Here is a 27,695-nt window from a genome sequence, read left to right on the forward strand (position 1 = left end):
TATAAGAGTTACATCATCAAATTAATAAGTAAACCAGTTCATAGAAATACCATCTGCCTTGTCCTGACATAAATCTGAGCTCATGTTAGTATGTGTTGTCGCTTTGCCAAAGGCTGAAAATAATGTTTCCTCTAAAAAAATGAAAAATAGACTAAGCAGACTTCCTACACACTTGCTTCAACTGGTTGGCTGCTCCAGTTTACAGACTCCTGTGGTTTACCCATCTAGCCGCATTTCAAACTACACGTCTCAAATTCAAAGTTGATTTTAAACCCTGGCTGAAATCAGGGCTGACATTATGCTATAAAACAAGGTGCAATAAGTACTTATACTTAGAAAATCAACTTGAAGAATTTTTAAAGTTAAAAATTATATATAATGCTACATTTAAACAATTTAAAAAATACAGAAGACAGCCAATCTAATCATTCTGCTGACCTGCTTAATTCAATTGTGATAACCTCACCAAAGACAGCCAATCTAGTCACTCTGCTGTCCCACTCACTGTTATTTCCTCTCCCCGTAGACTGCTAATTTGTGGGTCTTTCCAGATATAAAATACAAAGTAAGGACTTGATGCAGGTCTCCTAACATAAGCTTACTCGGGCAGATTTAGGCCATCTTCTGGGTCTTCTGGAAGATGGTCAGAATTTTTCAAGTTTAAATTGACAGCCATCTAATTTTTCTGTCGGAAGATGGTCAGGTCAAAAATTAAGGATGGATCAAAAAAGACAATTGGAAAGACTGTCAGAAAATATCTCTGGATCCGCCCCTGTGACTGACAAAGAGTTCACAAGAATCTTGAAGATAAAGCTGTCAGGGCAGATACTTTAATAGAGCGGTCTTGACAAACAAAGCAAAAAGCAAAAAAAAAAAAAAAATTCAAAACAACCAAAGTTTGTCTTTATCTTATAATCTTTTTCATTTTCAATTTATGGTTTTCCTCACCAGTTCCTAATGCCCTTGATATCCAAAGTCAAGTTTATCTGAACTATCTGAAGTCCACCAGTCCATTATCAATGCATCCTTACAGTTTCTTCACAGCAAACTTATTCATCATACCAACAGAACCATCTGTGAATTTCCAATTTCCTTGAGAATGCCAACTCCTACAGGTAAACACAGTCAATGGATCCAACTTGGTACAGATTCCTATTTTGTTGAGAGCATTGTATTTAAATAACCTTTCCTGGCTTGTTGGTGCTCTTTTCATCTATTTTCATATCACATCTATATCAGAGATGGCAAAGAGTTTTATGTTACTGTTTTTCATGGTGTCTTCAGCTGATATATATCTAGATCTAAATGTGAAAACTTTGACTCAGGAAAAGACTATTATACACACATCCTGGGTTTATCTACAACCTGAATAAATTCTGACTTCTCTTGTCAACATCCTTTCTCTGTCTTTTTCAATTTCCTTTAAAATGGTTACCGCTTTATTCACCAAAGATACTTCCTGAGAATGGTAATTGCTCTTTACTACCATATATTTAATATATTCCTGATGCCTCTGTCCTTTTGTCTGCTGGGCAAAGGCATTTCTCATTTTATGGACAACTTTTTGATAGATTACCTAATTAAAATATGTTAACTACTTAATTTTCATAAAATGATTCTTTAGAAACTGAATTTCTTACGAAACATATCAAAGTAATTACTTTTCAGTAAAATACAATTATAGTACTTTCAATCAACACTGAAAATTTAATGAAACATTTCTTTCCTTTTCTCTCCAATTTTATAAATATCCATCAGGCAAATAAGACATTCCAGCTATCCTTGATCTTTCATCTTCTTATTCACATGATATTACATCAATAACAGCCGGCGTCATATGTCACCACACAGTGGGAAAATACCAAGTACATTTACCTGAAATGTCTCCTGCTCTTTACTTCTAAAATACCAGGTTTAGCCTAACATCACCAGTAACCCTTTTCCCCTCCAATAAAAACATTTACAGACAACTCTGTTGGAAGTGAGCATCTCCATGATTGACAGTAAGCCAGGTAAATAGCAGTGGTGCCTTGATCTCGTCAGTTTACAGAATTATTATCATTGACATCATCATCATCATTATAACGTTACCATTATTATCACAAGCAACTATCACATAACCTGGTCCATTTACAGTCCTGTTCTGAGGGCTTAACTAAATATGCTCTATCTGTGAGCAAAAAAAAAAACAAACAAACAAAGATTTTAAACAAAACAAATTAAATTATAGACAACGGAGGGATACATTTGGCTTTCTATGGTGATAACTTAGGCTATAGACAACATAAGGATTAGCTTGGCTTTCTATGGTATTAACTTAGGCTATAGACAACATAGGGATTAGCTTGGCTTTCTATGGTACTAACTTAGGCTATAGACAACAAAGAGATTAGTTTGGCTTTCTATAGTACTAAGTAAAGGTGTCACAAGTCAAGTAGAAATACGACCAAACTCCATACGGTGATCAAACAACTGGAAACCATTTCTATCTCAAATCTGATTGATTTGATTTATAGAAAAGAACCCCTAAATGCTAAAAAAAACTTAACTGTGAGCCCACTGAGTTCATCTTGCAATGGGTGTATTGTTACACAAAAGAAGCCAAACACACATAACATCAGTAATGAGAAAAGAGAACTCGACAAGGTATTCAAGGACATGGCAGGAAAACAATTGAGGCATACTAAGACATATACTCAGCACAGGGTGCTTCATTTATATTAGAAAAAATGATAAAAATAACCCAATCAGTACTGAGTGCATTATACACATTTTATTTTTCCTCTTTGAAAAATGTATACATGGGTAAAACCACAATTAAAATTCATCCAGTATCAAATTGTATGTCTTCAGAAAATATGCAAATACACAAAAAAGTGACCTCTCTTCCAGTTCATTATTTCCAACATATCAAAATAACTAGCTTGAGTTTACATAGCGCAATAGCTGCTTCTATAAATTACATTTGGTCACCTAGCTATTTTTCAAAGAAACAGGAGAAATATGAGCTGGCGATGATGTACTACTAGTATTTTTAGCTTCATAAACCTAAAAATATTTTCTTTATGCAATAACAACAAAGTGCACAGAATGAACTGCACAGAAGGTGAGGGCAAAAAATCAAGGTTTCATTTTCTCTAGGTTCAGAAAAGATGTGCAACAGATGGGTTATTTTAAACCTGGAATGATTTAAAGGTACCTCTTATTACAAGTTTACCAAATGATGTTACTGAGTAATTTAATGTCTGCACTACAGTGGGGCATCTCAGTAATACCAGTCTTCGCACATATATAGTTATTGTATAAATACGCCTAAAGCCAAAGCTTAGTGTCACAGACAAGATAGTTCCTAGTATGATGAAGATCAAAGTCATTGTTATTAACCTCCAACTTAACTCTCATTAGAAAACACAGCCAACATGCAGCTACACAGTAGAATTCCACACGAAAACTGTCACAATTTTCCTGGTAATTTGCTTTTGAAGAATGAGGCAATTTTGTTCCAAGAATCCTATTATCTTTTTGACATTATCCGTCCCTTTGATGTTGGCCTAATTAATTCTAAACTACATTTCTTCATGGATGAGCATACAACTTCCTTTTTAAACCCTGACGACATGCAGCATCAATCAATGACTTCTACTAGTAGGGTCGATTCAAACTAGACTCAAATATACAGATATAACTTAGTAATTGTCTTTTTACATTTTTTATGCCCTTAAATCGAATAAAGTACAAATGATGTTGGCTCTGGCTTAAATGTGATGATTGCAATCAAGCCAATGGGCTCACAGCATGTTGTGTATATAGGAAGTTACTTCGGTCTAAAAATTCAAATCAAACGATTATTTGATCTGAAAATTTCTCATATTGACTTATCCAGTCTATCTTTATCTAGTCTGGATTCACCATTTTGGTCTCTTTTTGTGACAGATTTAGATGGCATGCTAGAACGTAATATCTACAGATGATGAAGATGTTTGTCAATTTTCATTCGCCAAAATGTCAACTTTGGCAATACCGGTCTCCCTCTTCTGTGGGGTCTTATACTAATAAATCAGTTAAATCTGTTTCATTTAAATCTGTAATTTTTTAAATCTTAATATTGATTTTTACTATTGTTCTTCAAAGAAGTTAAATGATAAAACTGTTAAATGGTATAGAACTTAACAAACAAAAAATATTGATTAAATCCATCTTTTTAATAATAATAATAATAATAATAATAATAATAATAATAATTTATTTGCTAAAATCACAACCCAAAGGTTGAAGTTTTACAATGTGTCATAAATAAAGTCATAAGGTATTTAAAAGTAACTGAAAATTATAAACTAAAATACCAAAGCTTTAAAACAAGACTTATAAGACAGTTTGGAGCAGTATTTTATGTTCCTAAACTTATTGTTTTAACATTAAAATGGATTTCAGTATTTGTAACTTTTTAAAATTTTCAAGTGTTCCTTCAATTATTTCTAGAAAGATATATTTATACAAATCAAACAATTATAAAGAAATACAGGACAGAAAACATGAAAACATCAAACATGACAGCACTCTTATCTAATGAGAAATTGATCTGACAGCCATAAAAAGTGATTAAAATCAAAAGAGGTATACTTCAAGGACACTGTAAGCAAAACTAACCAACAACTGTTTACAATTAGTCACATCCAACTGAGTCTATAATCATGCTGTCAGAATTGCTGTTTCCTCAGATTTTGAGGGTTAAACATACACGTATATGTCAATAGGGGCACCTGTCCAAAAACCTGAGATAACTAAGTTAACATGATGGGCTATTTGATTCAAAAGTCTTTGGGAAAATGCTGGATTGTCACCCTGGGTATTTGTGGGGATGGTTAAATGATGTATTGGGGGGGGGGGGGGGGGAGAGAGAGAATGGATGTACAAATAACATCTCACAGACATTGGGGGAGGGGGGGTTGGAGGGGCAGATGTGAAGACAACCCACCTAAAATATCTTCAACTCCGAAAAATTTATCCACATAAGAAAATACTAGTTACATGAAATAATATTTGCTCCTACCTAAAGCTTTGCTTCCTGAGCAGTGCTTCCTCCATCTATATACCAGTAACCCTAAGCACCTAGTCACCAAGAGATACCTGAGTGTACAACTGTTCCAGATTGGTCGGCTCCTGTTGCGTATTTATCAAATGATCTCTCCATGCCAACAAAATCACCTGGAAGAGCTGATAACGTGATTGGAGTGAAGGATTTTGTAGTTTCTGCCACTCCTGTGCACTTTTTCACAGCATGCATGCCTTGATAAAATCCATGAAAAACCACTCCCCCCACCCTCAAAAAGAAAAAAAGCCTTCTACTAGGATAATTACCTGATAGAGGATGTTTTTGCACTCAGGATGAGACCCAGTTAGATCTACTGTCTTCATAATTTCCATATGGATCTCTCCACTGACAAATGTTGGCATGTTAAATTTTGTGAACCACTGTACAATGCTTCCAGTATATACTTGTATATGCTTCCATCTGAGTGTTAAGTTGAAATTGTTTACAATATTCATTTTTGCAATCTACATCCAGAGACTTTTCTTAAAGCAAAAAAAAAAATATGATTTTTAACCTGCATAAGACTTCAACTATAACAATATTTTACAGACCAATTCCTGATACCACCTAGTTTTGGAAGAATGTTTGAATTCTAAGAAGGGCAGTTCTAAGATAAATGTACCTCCTCTTGCACCTGTTAAATCATGCTAAGAACAAGCTGTTCAGGAATCTCTCAGTGAAACAAAAATTTGGTATCAAAAGATCACTTTTACAACCTAACAATTTAAGGCAATCTACACAAAAGTTAGGAAAAGGTCCCTTATATCAAATTCTCAAAGAGAAAATAGAAAAAAAAACAAAAAAATGTAGCAAACCAAACATGGCCCTCTACTAAGATGTGGTCCCTGCATGCAGTAATGCAATCTACTTTCCTTTCCTATGCAGTAGGAGCAAGAAAGTTTCAAACAGGCCCTATATCAACAAAATAAATTTAATGTAATCTTATCAAAAGCATATTTGTTTTCTAACCTGATGAAGTCCACATGTTCAAAGTAGACTGTATATCTCCTTTAAGGATGTAGATAACAGTAAATTGTCAAAATTTGGGTGTTTTTCTGAATTTGTCAGTATTAGATAGATGAAATATCAACTACATATCAGCCTATCTTAAAATAATGGAAGTTTACAAATAAACCCGTAATTTTAGCCTAATTGCTGATTTACCCCTGTGGTAGCGTGTCTGAGTTTTAAAGTAGGTCACACTTGTCCATATATGTGTTTGATTGGCAGCTCCACTGTGCAGCTGTATATTTCCCGTACTAGATTGCTGCTAAGCCTTTCACATTCTGTGAGTAACGTCGCGCTTTCACTTGCCAAACAATACTTTTCATTTTGAATTTATCAGTGAACTTAATTCTGACGATCTATTAAAGCTTTAAAAAGCAGACATATAGATGAGACATATATGGGCAAAGGCACTCCCCCTAGGTGTCACGTGGTGAAGAAGGCTGACGTCACGACTAACATGGTGGCTGCTGTCAATACATGGAGGGGGCCTCCGGTTGAAAATGTTCAATAATAATGTTGAAAATGGATGAAAGACATAGTGACAGTTACATAGGCAGTGAGTAGAGGGCTGAACCAGTATAAATAACTAAATTTCTCAGCTTGCCAATGCAGCTCACTGATTATATAACGTTGGAATCTCCGGGGAGCACTAAAAGGCTGATTTCTCCGCTTCAGTTTATGGCTTCAAGAGAACAATTTAGACCAGTGTCAAAATTAATTAGAACTCTCAACCGATGAAAGCTGGTATTCATTCCTTAGATCTAAGGTTTGTCTGAAAGTATGTGTCTGGGATTTCATAACATCAGCTCCGTTTTCAACTTAGGCATGCTTTAGTTAGGCTAGGGGGTCTCGTTGAACTGGAAACCAAGTTTATTTTGATATCTCTGCTAATTTAACACATATCGCTAATTTGAGGCGCATTCTTGTTGATCCCTATGAGGGCTCACGAGTCAAGCTGTCTACACATGTCCATTTGTAGTGGACTTCTAGTTTTTAAGGTGTAAAGATCATGTTGAGCACACCTATTAAGCATTATATCTCATTACGTAATGATTACATAATAAAATAAGGATATGAAATGAAGAGCTGTTGAAATAAGCTTTCTATTGATATGTAACATGTTGGTATATCTTGGCCGGTTTAGAAGATAGCTACCCCTGTTATCTACATCCTTAAATTATCCAACATATCAATCCCCAGGAACATGCAATCCTGTGCACTTTCAGAGGACACATTTGTCTGCTATTCTAAATTCATCAACCTAATCACCAGGAGCGCCTGATAATGTTATCAGAGGAGACGAAGGTCTGGTTGCATTTTGATGGAGACCACATGCTCACAGCGAGACCTCCCCCACAAATTTACCCAGCATCCACTCTCACACCTGGACAATTAACTCGGCACCTGCTGGCTCCTTGCGCTGATCCAGAGCCCCTTGCTACTACACCTGTCATCACCAAAATGCTGTAAAACAACCTGAATAGCTTTGCACTGGAAACTCTGCTGTCTTTTTCCTCCATGCCAAATCGGTCTCAAAATTGTTATCTCCAGCAAAAGTATGATTACAGCACTGTATTTTTCCAACACTTTCTGCCTTAACACAATATTAACATTTAAATTTTTACATGACCTATTTTTTTTTACACTAATTCTACATTTCAGCCATATTAAGTGGTTAACTGTAGACTGTATTCCTCATCATGTCTATATATTCACACTATAAAATAACCTTGAAACCCTCATGATCACTTTTTTCAGTAAAGACCCTATAAATGTTCACCACAACATATTATACTAGTAAATAGGGGCATATGCTTTTCCAATATGCTACAATCATATACGTATTGCCATTAGCTGTCTAATGTCAAAATAGCCTGGCTATTCAGTTGTCTATATCTCACAGTGGACTGGTACATTTACATGTACCACCCGATATGAAAAGGGCGTAACATTTCCACAAACACAGTGTAGCTCTATACATATCACTGAACCTCCCATCCTCCATCTTTCTGATGAGATCCTGGGTCTCTACCATACTGTTTTTATTTTTCTTCACAATTATTACAGCATATTGCCATACTTTACCTTGTCCTATGTACAACCAGATACCATGTATTCAATGATCAGTAAAAGATTAAGTGTCTCAAGGACGGTGCCTTTAATTAATTTATTTTCTTCCTTTTTTTTTTGTTGTGAAGAACATGACAGAAATTTCACTTAGTGATACTTAGTTATACAATCACTTTATGAGTAAATGAGTCACAGAATTATTTAATATTTTGAAAGAGAAGAATAGATTCAATCAATAAAAAAAATTCTGGTCCTTGCAGGCCATGGTACAAAAAGCCATTTTCATGACTGATTGCTTGATAGGGTAATAACCAGGAAATAGAAGAAAATTTGCTGGTTCTATAATAAGAGCAAAGTGGATGTTTACCCAGTGGTTTTCCTTCCTCTAATTCCAACAGACCCACTATCATGTGAAACTCTTCACAGACAAATTCAAGGCTAATATCAACATTGGTAGTACTTCCTGTTCTAAAGATCATTTTGTTCAACAAGATAGTTCTATGGTCAAAATCAACATAGATTTTAGAGCAGTCTAAATGCTAATTTAAAAATGCTAGTCACCACGAACAGTCTCTGCATGATCTACATCAATCAACTTACCATTTTACAACAGTGTAGGAACTGGATAATACAACTGAAAGACTGCTGAATAAAGTGGAATGACTACATTAATTTTCATCACAGCTTCTCCAAAAGACCATCTTTCAATTAGAGCAAAGCACAGATAATACAGTAACATAGATCTAGAGTTATAAACACATGAATTAACTCTCACCAAAGGCACCTACGTGAGAAATATAACTCACACCACTCATCCAATCTTCTTATCAAAACTTCATTTTCACAAGAACCAAACATATCTCTCACTAACAAATTCCAAATCAATTTGGTGACATTTCCAAATCAATAAAGTATACACAAATGACATTCTGTTCAAATGTCAACCAAGGTCATCCTCCCCCACCCTGAGCTTCAGAGCTAACTTGACACTTACCTTTTCACTGTAGCCTATCTCCATCGTGTCAAGTAACCTCTGACCAGATTCGAGTGCCCCCGCCGCCCGCCAATCAAATTTAAAGCCCGCACTCAATGACTCATTGAACGATCTAGCCAATGAACGCGAACGAGTCAAAGCGCGCTTTGTTCAAATCCGGACCAATCAAAGATAAGGCTGAATATCAGGGACTTGCCGTAACCTGTGGGCAGCACGCAAAATACATCATCCCTCAGTAGATAATGATGCAGGGCATCATACTGCTCTGGTTTCAATTCCGATATACTCCACGCTTTCTTTGTGTACGGTTATGCACTCGGAACCACTCGGAACTACTCGGATGTCTCCGCACTCGACAATAACTATGTTGTTGGTATGGAGCTTGCGGAATCAGCCGAGGATTGCCGATTGACGATCAACCAATCAGCGTTTTCACCAAACTTTGGTGAAAAATTTTGAAACATGGATTCGATTGGCTTATATAAACTAGGTCAAACTATTTTCGTCAGAGGTTACTTGACACGATGGAGATAGGCTACAGTGAAAAGGTTAGTGTCAAGTTAGCTCTGAAGCTCAGGGTGTCCTCCCCTAAAAGATAATACATGGTGGCATTTCATTTTGTATAGAATTTATACCTCTTATTCATGATTAGTTAACTTTTTAGTATCTATAGGGGTATTATACATTATTGAGGAGCAACATCCATTGGTTTTAGGTCTTATTATATTGCTTATTATATAACATGTTTAATAATAAATCTAAGTATATTGAATGATGGTAACACTGTGAAGCTCCTTAATACAAGATTAAATCATTGAGACATTTTGGACTTATCTAAACCTACCAGTAGATTAATGGCAGCTTTAATTACAGAAACTGCTGGAGAAGGAAACAGACTGCTTTCAGCCACACTGCACAATGACTTGGTTAAAAAGATGGCAAAACATATGTCACAAATGTATTTCTCACCAATGGAAGCCATTATAATGGCCTAGACCTTTCCTAAATTATAACAACAATATGTGGGACATCAAGAAGATTAGAATGTCTTCCTATATGGTTAGAAATCATAATCAACTTCCGTGGGTCAACCCAGATTAGACCAATTTTGAGGGTAAAATATTCCTGTCCCCTGGTTACACACCACTTGTGCTCAACAACAATGGTCATATTTGCGGGACATCAGAGAGATTAGGTTGGCTTAGGCCCCATTCAAAATAGGGGACTGACTCATCCAAGGGTCAAATATGGCTGACCCACTTGAATACTTCCCCACACAATATATATTCAGTTTCTATTAGCGGATTGCATGGCAAGCTTTATAGTGGGTCACCATATTTGACACTCGGACTAGTTAGTCCCCTATTCTGAATGGGGCCTTACTATGGTTAAAAATTATAATTACATACTGTCCACTGATGTATCCAGCAGTGGAAAAAACCTTTATATATTTTGATGCAAAAACTTATCCTCATGTAACGACCCCTTGAGGAAAAACTCTTCTTGTATTGAATGTTACAAAGTAAACTGCCCATGCGAAAACGTGATGCTTGGTAGCTGGGGTTCCCATTAGTGCAACAAGGGTGTTTTATATGCATTTTCAAGAAAAATTACACCCACTTACTGATACACAACTGGCACTGACTGTAAAAGAATTCCCACATTTTTTCATCTGAGACCAAATTATTCTCGTGGTCTAAACTGTACTGCTGATCCGTATTATTGTAGGACTAACCGGCACCGTCAAGAAACTTTGTGCACTGAATGTATTCAAACAGAAGCTTACATACAATACACTAATAATTCAATGAAGCTAGGAGTCCTGCAAAAATAATACGTCTTTGGGAAAATGAAAGATTAAAAACATAATTAAGGTTGAAGACTATTCACATGATTTATAAGGGTAATTTTCTCACTGGTCAGCCTCAGGGGGATAAATCCATGTGCCAGGTCTTCAGGCAAGTTCACATAAGCCACAGACCAAGAGGGTCTGAATCGGTCATACCTGGGATAAGTACATATGCTAGACTTGAATTAAAGCCGGAAAATAATAATGGCTAAGATCAAGATAATCACTTACAAATTCTAAACAGCTCATTTTTGCAACATTAAATAAATAAATAAATAAATAAATAAATAAACAGATAACTATCTGCCATGAATGCATCTTCTGTGTAACCTTTCTCTTGAATAACAAATAATTGCATCCGAAAGTATAATTAAGAAAACCTGTTTCAATTAAGATAGCAATTGGTAAGATACATAAATCTTTTAAATTTTTATTTATTTTTTTTTTTATTTATTTATATTAATCTGTTGAAAACTTCAATTATGTTTGGTACATTTTACTGATGAGAAGCAACCACAAAAGGTTGGAATTTTATTGTTTGGTATATTTATCTGATACATATTACATGTATCCTTTCACCTGTTGCAGTGGCCAGATCCTCAATCTTGTTGGAGAATTAATTAAAACCTGGAGATGGAGAGAGAGGGGAATGATTGCTGTGGAATTCTTGAGGATTCACAGAAGCACAGAGAAGAGTATTCGCTCCAGGACATCTGAGTTCTCAAGAGGCAAACAAGATATTCTGAGAAATTCCAGGAATTCTGCGTAACTGAAAGTCCACATTTCCTTGAGAGGTACCGAAGCTGTTTTTTTCATGAAACAGTACATGTATTTATTATAGAGATAGAGATATTATGGGGATAAAACAGGTCAGGAAAGAATCAGCAGCCAGGAAAAATCATGGAAGTGGCCCTACACTGTTGACCATTACTGTATATATAGTGTTCTCAGATTTTCAGAAATATCACAGAAGATCAGCCATATGTACTAAAAAATCTAAAGATAATCTTCCTTTCTAACAAATGACTGGCATGTAGCGTAAGACCTGCATTATCATTTTATTTTATCTCATCCTTTATATAATAAAGAATGAAAAAAAAAGAAGCATCCTTTTCAAATCTACACACAGAAAGATTTGTCAGTGAAAGGACTCCATCCATTCACAACAGCAACTGTAAGTGAAAATTATCTTCTTTTACTGCTTTGAAACTCTCAATATGTAGATAATATAAATAGCAAACACCAAATACGAAGGAAATTATCAGTATCACACATGATATCAGACAACGACACCTCAAGAAGTAGGCGCTCCAAGTTCTTTGACCTGAACAAGAGGTGCTTCTTCACTTGAGAATTTCAAGTGTTTACATCTTGTTTTCTATTTCTGCCACGGCGATCTAACAAAAGCTTGTAAAAAATCTATTATGGACCACCAGGCACGAGATATATACGTAGTTCACGAGGAGGCAGGCTGCAAGCTATAGCTCTTCTTCAGATGGCTCGCTAGGTGGGAGTTCTTTTGTGCCATTCACACTTCACACTTCTAGAAGGATCTAACCTGGATCAGCCAGCCACCCATTTCCTGAAGCACACATTACGCTAATGACTCCATCTTTTCCATGGGCAAAAATTATCAGACTTGCAGATACCTCATTTTAAAACCATGAAAATTATAAAAATACAGCATTCAAAAAATTCACAATTTTCCCCCTTGAAAAGATTGGGTCATTACCATACTCTCTGTCATGGTGCCATGCTCTCATAAATATCTTAATTTAATTTTTTAAAACTTCAATTGAGGAAAGTCTTCTAGTCTTTTTGAGTTCAGGATAAAGTGCTGAAGATCACTAAAATAAAGCAACCATTGGTTGATATCATTTATTAATTTTCGTTTTGTAAAATCACCATGAGTTATTCAAGAAGACTGGTTTACTTTAAGGTTTTGATGAACATTCAATGGCCTGGAGTTTCTTCTCTTTTTTTTTCCAGCCAATTCTTTGTTTTAAACACACATTATTTCAGCAATCAAAACTGGAAATCATAACTGTTTCTTAAAGATGGCTCTGTGAGAAAACTTTCAACTGGGGGGGGGGGGGGGGGGGGGGCAGTGATTGATAACACTGCTTAGATGAAAACTGTTCCCGGCAGCTCTTGGCCTCGGGTCAAAAGCCTGGTCCTAAATGATTTGAAAAAAGTAAATTGAACAGGAGCTTCTGTAATATCTATCCATTTTGAACACCTGGGTCTTAAGGCTATACATAACAGGCTTGGGACTCCAAGGATTGAAGGCCTGTAGCCAGCTTTTTTTAAAGGTGGAGAGGTATTTTGTGTGAAAAGAGTACTAGTAGAGATTTTGCCATAGTGGCATACAAAATAGTTCAGATTTTGACTGAGGACAAATCTTTCCCAACCCAGCCACCACCCCCCACCCCCACCCCCAGGCCTCCTCCTCCTCTTCCTTCCCCACCCCCAGCCCCCCAACCCAGACTACAGTCCTGTGCTAACTTTTTTATTAGGTTTATTATGACCTTTCTAAAATTGGGTCCAAAATACCTCATAAACTTATCAAATGCATAAGGTAACTTTAATTAACATAAGGATACATTTCTAACAAGGTTAAAAACTGATACCAGGACTACAACTAAAATTATTTTTAAACTCCCTTGAACAAAAACCCATGCACCCAAATACATGATTTTCATACCTGTTAACAACAAGGCAAAAGGACCACACAGCCGCATCATTTAAACAGTCAACAGTGGATAACATCCTATCTCTGCTACCTACAGGTGCACTATGGTATTGATTAGCTCTAAATTCCTTATGTAATGATCATTTGGAGCGAGTGAAAATAAAACCACTTGTCTCCCATAATAATCACCCAACCCGGTGCATCCTGGGAATCTCTCTCTGAAATCTCACTACAACAGGGATTGTGCCTTGGGTTGGCTGCCAATATGAGCCTTTTTGTAAAAAAAACTGGCACCAAACAGCAGATTTTGTTTTCAATAAATTTCTTGTTTTATATCAGCATACACTGCTTTGCCCTTCCCTGAGAAATTTATTTACCAGCTGTTAAACTTCTAAAATTACATTTAAACATGTGCACATACTCAGATTAGAAATCCCTATAAAACAGTCTAGGAACTGCCAAAACTAATGTTCATATTTAGTACTACCACAATGAAAACATTCTGCAAACATGAATTTTTTACCTCAATTGCCCTTTCATCTTCATGATTTTTCGTCTCACTCCTGTCAAGCTTTATTTGTCCTTTCTCATCTCAGCATAATCAAGCAATCACATTTTCTTACACAATGTTTATCACACCTATTTCTCCTTTGCTGTATCTTTCTGTCACCCTCTGTCTCTACCCCCCCCCAACCTCCCTGCCCCCCCCCCCCCCCCCGCCCCCCCCCCCCCTCCTCTACCACCACCACACAAAACCCTCCTTTTTATCACAGTAATGTACTGGGAGACATAGATAACAGTAATGCACTAGTAACATCTCAGTCACTTAGACCCACTTCACTTTAATCAGCCTCTTATATAACATACTGCTCACCAGGGGCTTACCCAATAGGTATCTCTGTCTTATAACCGTGCCAATTCCACTAATCTGTTATCCTTGCACAGTAGTGGGTCCCATCCACATACAATATTGATCTAAATTCTGTCCGTTCACGGTTAATTCTGCTAATTGGTTTGACAACAGTTAAAGCAGGATACGGTGCTATCACCCTTAAATGATGCATATTTGGGAAGAGAAAGATTCAAGGTTTTATGATTTTTCTCTCTCTGCCTGCTGTGACTGCCATAAATAGCCGAGTCCCAAAAAAGTTAGGTCCAAGAACTTTTTCCAATCTATAAATTTATGCATATTGAAGGGAAAACAGTATCAAGTCACAGAGTAGATTTTCAATAACAAGGCAGGACACATAGTGCAAATAAAAATGATTATTTTTTTATAAAAATTTATAAATTCTGTGTAAATCATAGAAATACTAGTCTACTGTGCCCAAAGACTATCATGGAATATAATAACAATTTCAATCTAATTTTTGAACACTCAGTATTAGTAGATTCACACAACAAGCGTCTTTGCATAGACACGTAATACTGCACTATTGCCAGCATATTAGCCTTATATACAACATCCATCAACATATGCAAACTGTGCAACAGATAACTACACCTGTATCTACCTTCTTGCAACTTTTTTCTGCACCACTGCTGTTGAAGATGAAATCCAAATGGAATGGAAGTTTTCAGATACTATAATAATATCCCTTCCCTCAGACCTTCCTTTCTCTCTGTACACTTTCTCCTCACTGTTGCAATTTGAGACGCAGATTTTTTGACGTCAGATACCCCGCTGAATCTAGAGCTCCCCGCAGTGGTTCACACTATAAAAAGGTCACCAGTTATACCCTTGCTGTAATTCTGCTGGCAGCTGAAAAATTGTAAATTGATTTCTCATCTAGGAAGTTTTGATATATAATATTAAAACATGCAGACAAAATGTCCTTCTTTCATCTGAGTGAAATGTTGATCTAGCCTCTGTTTTGATCCAACATTCATCACAACTTAAAGGGAAGTTTATATTTTGATGGTGTTATTTATACTCAAACAAAGCCTTTCAAGTCTAAATTCAACAGAAGAAAAACAAAATGAATAGTTTTTTTCTGTTAAACAAACTATCCTATCACATGATCTTATAGGTGGAATGGGTGGAAATAATAGATTAAAAAAATTCAATGTTTGAATTAATCTTTCTAAAACTCTAGTTCTAACTTCAGCCTTTTTTTTCCTTTTTAGAAACTTAATCAGCAAACATTCACACAAACATCTTTCTGTATCATAAAATAATTGGACATACAAAAATTGGATCAACCTTAACACCCTCACCAAATCAAAATAAAATGTGTTATTTCTTAACAATCACAACACCACTTTCAAAGTATGTATTCAAATACCTCGGCAGATCAGGAAGGAAATGTCAGCTAATAAAAGCATATTAACTGATTCAGTTCTATCTCCTTTGGTTTATGATGCGAGACAAGCTGTTCTTAAATACCACAAATGCAGAAAATACCATCAAAGGTGTTTCCTCCAAATTGAAACAAATCTAATTCTGATTAGCCTAATTTATATCCACAATAAAAAAGAAAAAAACTCAGATGCACTGCCATTTAAATGCCAAAATGCCAAGAAATAAAGGCCTTCAAACAAATAGAAAACTTCTTTTTCATTAATTAATTTATATAACTAAGTCAATTAACTGGGGGATGAAATCAAAAAGTTCTTCCATGGGACAAAATGCTGCTGAAAAGACTTTTAAATATTTACATGATAACGTCAACACATGAATTCTCAAAAGAATTGATTGGTATAATCTAAAAACTTGTGCTTATGCCAAAATCATACTTGGCTTCCCAAATAAGAATTATTCATAATAAATCAGCAAATAACTGCAAATGAAGCAAGAAGATAATGCTTGGAATCTGAAGCCTCCAGGAATTCAGCACTCACTAACCAGAGTCTATCTCACCTGTTCTTCACCAAAAAATAGTACCAGAACATTAATCATCTTGCAAACCAAGGATTCATTAACAGATTGGAGCTTTTTTCTACATAAATGTGATCAGATGCCGTCATTTTCTGTAAAATCATTCATGGTTCTGAGAAGGATTTGTATTTAATAATGTTTTAGTTACAGTCATCACTTATTTTTGAACAAAAATTCATGAAGCAGCTTCGTTCATGTTGCCATGGTGACAACAGCCAAATGCAGCGATTTCATAAATTTTTGTTCCAAAGTAAGTGATTATCACTAAAACATAAGTAAATGCAGTCATTATAGCTAATTTCATACCTTTTCTATGGATTTTTTCATCCAGATGACTTCAAGTTCTATGCTGAATAAACTGAACACAACAGAAACAGCTCTGTGGCACTGACACAGACAACCAGTATAGTTATATACACAATCTATTTTTTTTTCACTTTAGAAAGTATACCTGTATGTTTGCATACAAACAACATTTTGGGTGATTACTCTTCATCATATAAAAACATCACTCTGACTTATACAGTATATATCTATGTTACTTTACCACTTAATGATGAGTGCATGATTTTACAGCTATCCATCATCGCAATTACAAATACCTGGGATAAAAACTGCCATGATTCTCGGCTGCTATGACGTAAGCAAATAATGGTATTACCTCATTATTTTCAGATTTACTAGTTATCCATTTTTTCCTTCGAATTACACAGCCTTCATAAATGATAATTGCCATTTGCTAACATGAAGCTCAAATAAGCAAACACCTAATCCGTTTATAGGTCCTGTTATAAAGTACTGTGGGCCTATCCATGTCCAACTCTACAGAAAATAAACTCATGTTCTACACCTTAATAAACGGAATGGAAGAATGTCATTATCTCCCTATGGGATTTACCTGAGGCTAGCTAATTAAGGATGATGCAATTTTATATCATCCACTTAGAACCCAAGACAATACATTACAGGAATCTCTTCAAAGTCCCTTCCTAGTATTCTACCTTTCCTTAGAAATGTGCCTCTCAGCCAGGAGGCATCCTTATATTCTGAGGGTCCACAATTCCAAAAACTAAAGGAGCCTTGATCAGAAATCAACTGCTATGCCGAGGGTATGGTATTCCCTGGGGTAAAGAGGGTATGGTATTCTCTGGGGTACAGAGGGTATGGTATTCCCTGGGGTAAAGAGGATATGGTATTCCCTGAGGTAAAGAGGGTATGGTATTCCCTGGGGTAAAGAGGGTATGGTATTCCCTGGGGTAAAGAGGGTATGGTATTCCCTGGGGTAAAGAGGGTATGGTATTCTCTGGGGTAAAGAGGATATGGTATTCCCTGAGGTAAAGAGGGTATGGTATTCTCTGGAGTAAAGAGGGTATGGTATTCCCTGGGGTAAAGAGGGTATGGTATTCCCTGGGGTAAAGAGGGTATGGTATTCCCTGGGGTAAAGGGTTCATACTTCTGAATGTCCGCTTTTCCAAGGGTCATATATGGCAAAAAAGTTTACTGATGCAATAGCTGCACTTAAACAAATTGCATAAGTTGCATAATCAGGGCACTGATTTTTTTTTCCTTCTTCCTCCTGTTCTAAGTGACGTAGGGGTTCCTTTAAATCTCCTGCATCCATTAATACCAACACTAAGGGTGCCTTCACAATGAATCTATGGTACTAGCTGGTGCATTAATACCAACACTAAAATCCTCCGTGGTATGGCATCGAAGATGCGGTTGATGCTGTCCTCTGCGTCTTCCGGAAGACAGTCCAATTTTCCAGTTTGCATTGATGGGTATCTAATTTTTTCTGTCAAAAATGGAGGATGAATCAATAAAGATAATTCTGAAGACTGTCAGAAAATATCTCTAAATCCAGGCCTGAGAGGTCTCTGGGTCCCTGAGTAGTCCATAGCTGGCTTATTTCACATTTAGACATCTAACCATGACGACCAATTTGACCTGGTCAGCTAAAGTGGACGTCACACCATCACTGAATATTACACAATAGGTGTATTATTTAGAACCTTCAGCTCTGTACTGTTATAAATATTGAAAGTATTGAACTGCACTTGCTACAGTTCTCCTGAACAATTGAACTGAACTAATACACAGTGCTCACATGGAAAAGACTATTTATTGAGAGGAACTGCATGTAAATTTCTTACATCTCATAACACTTGTATAAGAAAGGACAATTACAGAATCTTGGTAGATGAGTATGAAAACGATGAACTTTCTCATTTATTAAGTGAACTGCAGATATTCTGTAAGTACATTAAATTGTATAATGTACCATTGTGACATATACCCCAAGACTTAAATGAGAGGCAAGAAAGAGAGGGTGAAGTCTTAAGGCAAAGGGTACAGACCCCCCAAAAAACAAACAATGTCTAGACTTGGGAGTATATGGAGTAGTTTGTGCAATCAAATGAAACATGCAAGCTCATAGCTGGGGGGGGGGGGGGGGTTCAAACAAACTGATGGTAAAAATTCCGATCTGGGTAAAAAACTGATCTAGGTACACAAGAGTTTAATGGGAAAAGGTCCACTTTTTCAGAAAAAGAACCTCCCCCCCCCCCCTCATACACCCCATTTCCATAGATTTTTAGATCGATCTATCCCTGTAGGGTGTCTCACTAGATTACTGTCAGCTTGGCCGTCTTAAGCGTCTGTCCCACCTACTAAAAGCTGTAAGGGGGTAATTAACTATGGTGCCCGCTCGGCTGACTGCAATTAAGCGTGAACCCCCAGGGAGTTAGGTCGATCTAAATCTTAATCTTTAGATCGATCTAAATCTCTGGGAAAGCACCCATAGACAACAAATAATAATGCATTCCTCAACTCTTCATCATTATTCAATTTCTTGCCTATTTTTCTGATCACTTCAAATAATTTGCAGAGAAATCATGTCAGAATTGTCACTAATTAATGAGCAGTGGTTCTGCCCAGCTTGAAAAAATGCAACACTTCATCTACCCCTGTAAAACAAATCATAAAAAGCACCCAGGACCTGTATTCTGACTTGATCCCTATATCATATATAGTATATATCCAATCCTGCCATATGCTACTGAAGAGATGGCATTGAGGAGGCATGCCAATGCATTCCCCAAATCTCACCTTTCTGATTTATTTTGCACCTGTCGTTGTACTCAGTCAGGCTGGTCTTAAGAGGTGTTCTCACACTTTACACACATATTTGTTATCATAGACAACACAGACTCTTAGTGACATGTACAGAAGTAATGACAGCTAGTTTTAGTAGTTTAGTGTGCAAGACTCAGAGTGATGCCTTAGTTAGAACATATTGTATATTATCTCCTTTTTCGTGTCATTTATTTTTTCTCTCTCCATCCTCTCCCTTGCTTTAACTCCCATCCCTCTCTCTCTCTCTCTCTCTCTCTGTCAAGCTGCCCCTCCTCTCTCTCTGTCACCCTACCCTTCCTCTCTCTCTCTGTCACCCTACCCCTCCTCTCTCTCTCTCTCTCTCTCTAATTCACCCTAAAATACAATACAGCATGCACTAGACCATAAAGGCGGCGGTCTATAAATAGCCACAACTGAAATAACTGAGGCTGTGCTGTCTGATCTGTAAGTATTTACCATGGCCCATAGGAGCCTACGCGTGCGTCTTTTAGACGCCCCTTTACATACGAAAACGACAAGGCTTATGCCGAGTTCGTCTTTTACTACAGAGCTTTGAGAGCCGAAAATGACATGGCTGTGTCTCTTTCGCCACTTACTGAACTCCACAGATGCGAGATTGACACGACCCATGTTGCGTTCGTCTCTCAAATGACACTGTTATAAAATATGAAATAGGCATAACGTGTGATTTTCGCAGCTGAATAAGTAGACCCTTATAAACGAAGTTGACGTAACTTGAGAGTCATGTCGCTTTCAACTCTTACAAACCTCCAACAAAATCTATCTCCACACAGACGCGCGCGACATGTACTATTGGACATGGGTCAGTTGAAACCCTATTAGCCTAAAGGGCTCATGTTACTTTCAGCCAACTCTTATATGTCAAATCCAATTAATTTGAAACAGTGTTGTGCTGTCCCATAGGCCTTGTCGTTTTCGCATGTAAAGGGGCGTCTAAAAGACGCACGCGTAGGCTCCTATGGGCCATGGTAAGTATTATCTGCATGGTTTGATTGCTAGAATTCTGGTCTCTGCTTGTATCCAGTGGGATCATTTGTGATCTAATTATTAACAGCTATTCAGATCTCAATTTTCTCCTTGTACTTTAACAGTAATACAGGCTACATTCTCCTACACAGAGTATGTAGAGGGGGTTTGGGACATCACCTTTTGGAAGTAAGGAAATGACTGGATTCTGTAAATGGGGTAAATTGTGCATTTCACGGATTATAATTCATGGATTATAAGTATTGGAAACTTATTTCGTATGATGACTGTAGAACAAGTTGAATAGAAAAATAAAGCTGCTGTTTAAAACTTGAGATATATTTTGTATGATGATTTTAGAAAAAATAAGAAAATAAAGCTACTATTTGAACTTGACATGTTTTTTGACGGTATAAATCACCCCAGTAAATTTGAGAATAGAAAGTCACACTGTTATCCATTTATTACATTAACAGTAAAAAGTGCATGGCGACAACGGCAACAACAGCAGACAAAGGCAGTGTCTGTCCACAAAAAATAAAGAGTCATTAGTTTCCTTTCCAGTCTTTACATAACTAAAATTGTTCTTCAATTCTTCCTCTCATCCCAGGCTTTCTATGATATCATAATAAATGATGACTTACAAGAAATCATCCATCACACAAGTCCTTGATGATCTGTCAAGAAATGATCAACCTATTTGATGAAAAAGAGAAATCCAGAAACGCCTACACATCATTATTGTCAGACGAAATCGATGTTGTACTTCATGACTTTTGGAATTAAAAAAGAAACAATTAATTATCGAGTCCTTTTCTATATGTAAGAAATAATATTTCATGTTGCTATTTAATCTTGTTAATATTCATTCTTTTTTTCTAATCACAAGCAAAATTTCTTAACATTGCAATATAATTTTTCAAATTCATCAACTAAAATTCTGTATTCAAAAAAATGTTACATTGCATTTTATTAAGTGAAAAATGACAATAAACAATTAACAACTTTTCGAACTGCCATAGAAAATGGTGAGAGAGCCCTAACAGTATTACTGCAGCTAAACTGTTAGTAGTAGTAGTAGTAGTAGTAGTAGTTACTGTTGTAGTAGCATAGTAGAAGTACTTAAAAGCCTTAAGTTAGCAACCCTACTTGTGAGTAAATAACATACATGAGATACAGACAGAACTTCGGTTATATAATTACTTCATCAAGTTTGTAATTTAATATAAATATGTATATAAATATATGATATGTCAATTTGACTTTGATTACCACACACACAACAGCACTCCAACATACTGGTACCTGACAAACTGTATCTTAACCAAGTAATTAAACATTTATATAGAAATCATTGTAGATCCGACATGTTGTAAATGATGAAATACGAGACGCAGACAATATAATCTGATATGAATAAAGAAACTTCAGAATTGTCACAAGAAAACCTACTAAATATTAACTAAACTGGATTTGAAATGACAGAAGAAAATGAAGGGACTTGAATGTAAAGCTTTCTGAAACAGGTGCCTTATACCTACAATTGTAGAAGTCTTTCATATTCATCCAAATAGTTGTCGGCAGCAACTCTTTCCTTCACATGAGCAGGTCTCGCTAACTTAATCATCAACAAAAATGTTACTTGTAATATTTATTCTAAAATCCTAATAATACAAAAGACTATAACCAATACAAGTTATAGAAATTGATAAAAACACTTTGATATAATTTAAAAATCGCCTTATATAATTAATGCCATTAAAACTCATTAAAATATTGTCCTACCAATATCCTGAGACCTGCTATTCACTTCCAGCAGAATCAAAATTGAGTATCAAATATTCCACGTGTACATCCCAATCAATCTTGGGTTTTTCAATTTTTACAAAATCATATATATAAATTTTAAGTAATTTTTGTTCTTAATCAGCTAAAAATCAGTCAAAAATGGGGCTTTTATTGTTTCATTAAATGTGGCTTATAACCTTTTGTTCATGCCCCTTAACTGCATATAAAGATCTTTTAACACACATACACTGTATACAATTAATTCATTATTATCGACCCTTCTAGGGATTTATGCCTTTTATTCTCCATTTAAGTTACCACTGAGCCAATTCAATGAGGATTTGATCTTTGGATTTACCATGTAAAACATGCAATTTTGCCATCATGTTTATTTTAAGTGTTCTCCGAATAAAGTGAACAAAAGGCTATGGTTTCTGCTAATTACTCTACCAAAGAAATGCATTGGGCAATTTCTGCATGGTGCTTGGGTTTGAATATATATAGGAAGATTCTTTCTCCAGTAACCTGATCTGCAGAGACATGTTATATGCCGGATTTAGTGTTTATGATATTAGCATGCTATTCTTCTCTCTCTCTCCACTTTTTCTGAAAAAGATTCTCCCTTTGGAATTAAATTTGAATATAAATACAGGACTTAACTCAATTTTGTAAATTGATATCAATAATATTAGCAAGCTTTATAATGGCAGATGATGTAAATCACCAACAAGGCATACTATGAGGGACATATAAAAGTAAGCATATTAAACCTGAAAATATACTAAGGGCACATGTTTTCATATGTAGAAGTTTTGAAAAATCAAGAAACTGAAAACACTATTTTCTTGATTCATTTACGCTGCTAACTACGAACTTTATAATTTAATTTAAATTTCAATTGCCAAAGTCCAGCTGCAATCGAAATGTGTGAATCTGAGTCTAAATGTTAAAACGCTTCCGTTAAAATGTTGCTGAATGCACCTTCAGTTGAGTCTTACAAATCTTTGTTTTAAAAACCTTGATGAAACCAGTCCCTGTTTTACAGCACAAATCTGACAACAGTTACTAGTACTTAAATACTAAGGGCTTCCTTGGTCTTAAACCCTCTCCCCCCCCCTCCCCCATATAGGCTCCCATAGATCAAACTTACAAATCACTCTCCAAATAAAAAAATATAATAATATGCAATCAATATGATAAATTTAGGTGCAAAAGTAACCCATTTTATATTATCAATATTCAAGATGCCAAAACCCCGCTAGTTATAATTAAGGAATATATTATCAATCAGACTCACACAGTCTATGACAGACAGTTGAGGAGAAACTAATGCAATTTAACATACTGTCTACCCTATCTTATAAAAAGAATCTCCATGTTGAATTTGTAACGTGAGATAGAACACTGCGTCAATTCTTTGTATAACATTTGTACGGCTCATTAACTGCCTAAAGGTGTTTGAAGTGGGAGTATAAGTTACTCTGTTTTTTGGATTTAAGCCCTTGTAGATCTTAAGAGTGTATTTACAGAAATGAGTTTGCCAAAAAATAACCATAACAAAATCAGCTGCAACATAAACTCAGCTTAGCACATCTGAAGAGAAATCTCCATCTAAATGTTATTTTTCACAAAAAAAAATTACATTCCTCAGCCATAGCTGAATTTTAATCAAGCGTACATTAATTTTTACAGTTGAAGCATTTTAAGCCAGGATTTTCCTACCAAAAACTCATAATGAACCATTTTTCCTGGAGTTCACGCCGTTTTTAAGTGTCTAACCAACCTGTAATCTTGCTTTTCTGACACTGGCCATAACTCTGTAACAAATTTGGAAAAAGCAGGAGACGCCATTTATTCTACGACTTGACTTCTGAATATTGCAAGACTCTCATGTCGTAACAGGCTAGTAATTAGTGCATGCTGCCAGTGAACCTATGGTTATTTCCAAACAGTGTCAAGACGGCCGATTACGGATATTTGGTCAGAGGACAGTGAATATGATTCATTTGCGATATTGATTAAGGCCTTGATCTTATGTATATAATATGTTTTAGCAGTTTTATTTGTCCTCAGATAAGTTCAACAAGAAGCGATTCATTCACTTATAATGCATTCAAAATCCTGGCTTGGGTTGCTTTCAGTCAACCATGAATATGAAGCCAGGCCTTAGAATACACCCATATATGAATAACATAATCCTAAACCTCAATGCAACTGTTGACCACCCTCTCCCCCCCCCCCCCCCCCCCCCCCCCCGCCTCCCCTTTTCTCACTACCAGAGGACAATAAAGTGAGTGATGATGTCATTTTTGTGCAAAAAATTCTCAATGCACAGAAAGTAAATGGATGGTGAATAGCAATGGCCAATGAATTATCTCTGACTTAATCCTGTCTGTGACCCTAGTAGAGGGTACCCCCTCCCCCCCACCCCCCAAAAATGGACCTGAAGTAATGCTATCCATAGGTAGCAAGTGTTTCATATCATAGTCTGCTTGCAAATCACACTTATTACACAACTTCATGTCATTAAAATAATATTTAATTCATTCCCAACAGCAATCCCTTGAATGTTACTTGTATTGTTATTTTTTTTTATTATTATTTATTGCGGTTCAAGTACATTTTTTACAATGACTATGACCTAACAGTATACATAATATAATCATATAACTAAAATTACAATAGTAAATTACAATATTGTTTATACAATAACTGTGATCAGATTTTACAATTGCAGTATACGCTCGTTACTTTGGTTGACTAGGTGGTGGTTGGTTGAGAATATTTTTTCTTACCTTATTACACATTGTGATATAGTGGGCCACATTCTTTATAACATGTAAATCGTTTGACTGCATTATGCATTTGAACTGACCCTCTGGGGTTTGTGTAGGATCTGGTTTTAGGATCTCCCTGTGTTTGGTGAGTAAGGGGCATTTTAAAAGAAAGTGTATTTCGTTTTCCACTTCATCTGAGCATAACTTGCAGATCCTTTCTTCAGGGGGTATTGATTTTGGTTTTCGGTATCTGCCTCTTTGGATTTCTAAGTCATGTGCCCCTGTTCTAAATTTTGCCAAATTTTGCATTTCATGTTTTGGTATAGGTGCTGTTGTGTACGCTTCCCTTTCATAATTTGTTTTAAATAATCGATATGTACGTAGTATGCTGTTTTCTCGCTCTATTTCTTTGAGAAACAAAAGGGTATAATGACTTTCCAGTGCTTTTTTTACTTCTGCTTTCGAGGGGGTATTAGTCTGTGTTTTCATTAGATTTTGAGTAATGTATTTGATTTCGCTTGACCAATTTTTTACCTGTGTATCCTGTTTTGTTTCATATTCATACATTGTTTTTGCCAAGCGCTGCTTTGGCATTTCAGAAAATCTTTGCCAGTAGGATGTAGCATGACCCATTATGTCATGTGTAATTGGGAATCTACCTAGTTCTGCTTTAGCTGCTATATTACTGGCATTGCGCCTCACACCTAAAATGTATTTGCAATAGTTATTTTGTACTACTTCGAATGGCAAAGTATTCATGTATTTAAGAGATTTTATGCTTTTAGATGCGATTGATGGTCCCCAGATTTCGCATCCGTACATCAGTATGGGTTTTATAAGGATATCGAAGAGTTTTAAATATGTCTGGGTCATATTGTGGGTGGTGGACTGTAAAGCCTGCTTAACTGCAAAAACCGCCTTCATGGCTTTACCTTTCAGATCATCAAGTGCACTTTTGAATGATCCATTCGATTTGAATTTTATCCCTAAATAATTATATTCATGTGTTATTTCTATTGTTTGATGGTCTATTGTGAAATTCATGTTTGGTTTTTTGCCTGACTTACTAAATATCATTACTTTCGTTTTGTTGGTATTGACTGTGAGCTTCCATTTTTTGCAGTAGTCCCCCAGATTGTCAAGACTTTTTTGTAGGCCCTTTGCAGATTTAGATAGAATAACGAGGTCATCAGCATATAAAAGGTGACTGATTGTAGTGTTGGCATTAATTTTTACGGGATCACATGTGCTATTGAATACATTTTTCATATCATCTATGTAAATATTAAAAAGCATTGGACTCAAGCTGTCACCTTGCCTTATTCCTATATCTGTCTTAAAGTAGTTTGTGCGTCTTTGGCCAATTTTGACACACAGCTCTGTAGTTTGATACATGTGTTTTATTGTTCTATAAAAGTTTCCTCCTATTTTTTGTTTTAATACTTTGAGGAATAGACCTTCAATCCACACGCTATCAAAAGCTTTTTTAAGATCTATAAAACATGCGTATAACTTATTATTCTTATTGATGAATTGGTTAATAAGGCTGTTTAGAATGAACATATTGTCTGAGGTTCTATATGTAGGGCGGAACCCTGCTTGTTCTTTAGAAAGAGATTCACATTCTTCGATGTAGGAGAGAAGCCTGGTATTTAGAATTGAAGTGAAAAGTTTTCCTAAACAGCTGTTTATACAAATTCCTCGGTAGTTTTGTGGGTTCGAGGGATCTCCAGACTAGTTATTACTTACTAGTGACCCAACCAAATAGTTTCATATACTTCAAACAGGGTTTTGCAATTTTTTTGTCATTTTCCCAAAGTTCACAGCTTCTGAAAGTCAGAAAAATATTTGCTTGAGTCAGACTCTCGGGTTAATTGAAAGCAAACATTCAAATAAAAACTTAGCTGTTTGCAAAATAACTTGTGTTATTTTTCTGCTATTATTTATTTCTATTCTTAGAATTTGTGAAAGAATGCAATTCTTTTTATGTAGATTTTGTACATTCTTCCAATATCTTCCAATGAAAAATAACAGTATTTTGCAAATTCAACAAATATGATCCTATGTCATATTAAGACAAAATTAGAAACCCTCATTGGTTAACATTCTCACCTGTATGTCAAAATGAACTGAAAAGTTAATAATGGTCACGTTTCATGAAACACATTAAGAAAACAGCTTAGCAGACATTAACACATAGCAAAACAAAAATGAAAAGCGGATGTATTTTTCTTACCAATGAATCAAAAATATACCACCCAAGAGCTTCGGAGAAACTGTAACCCCTACGTTTAGTTTCTTCAGTTCACATCTTTTCCTATCAATATGCTTAGCTTTAAAACAAAACTTTTTGAAAAAGCAATTCACAACCTTACAGGTCCACTACAGAGAAGGAAAATTGTGGATTGGATGTCATCCCTCAGCT

General features: G+C 35.9%; 1 protein-coding gene across 7 annotated transcripts in view; it reads right to left on the bottom strand.

The window, feature by feature from the left end:
• LOC106169229 (uncharacterized) overlaps window positions 1-27,695 on the bottom strand; it is a 64,118-nt gene that overhangs the window by 30,034 nt on the left and 6,389 nt on the right. The window contains exon 2 of one of the 7 annotated variants that reach the window (XM_013548636.2): window positions 15,220-15,467. The exons of 3 other annotated variants lie outside the window; for them this stretch is intronic. The gene's annotated coding sequence lies outside the window, so the exon portion shown is untranslated. Of the gene's footprint in view, window positions 1-5,050; window positions 5,320-13,717; window positions 13,967-14,228; window positions 14,390-15,219; window positions 15,468-27,695 lie in introns of those variants that run through there. 3 more of the 7 variants (XM_087014818.1, XM_013548660.2, XM_013548651.2) reach the window with 3 other exon arrangements.

This window comes from Lingula anatina, chromosome 6, assembly GCF_051362555.1.
Source record: "Lingula anatina isolate TDL-2025a chromosome 6, LinAna3.0, whole genome shotgun sequence".
Lineage (NCBI taxonomy): Eukaryota > Metazoa > Brachiopoda > Lingulata > Lingulida > Lingulidae > Lingula > Lingula anatina.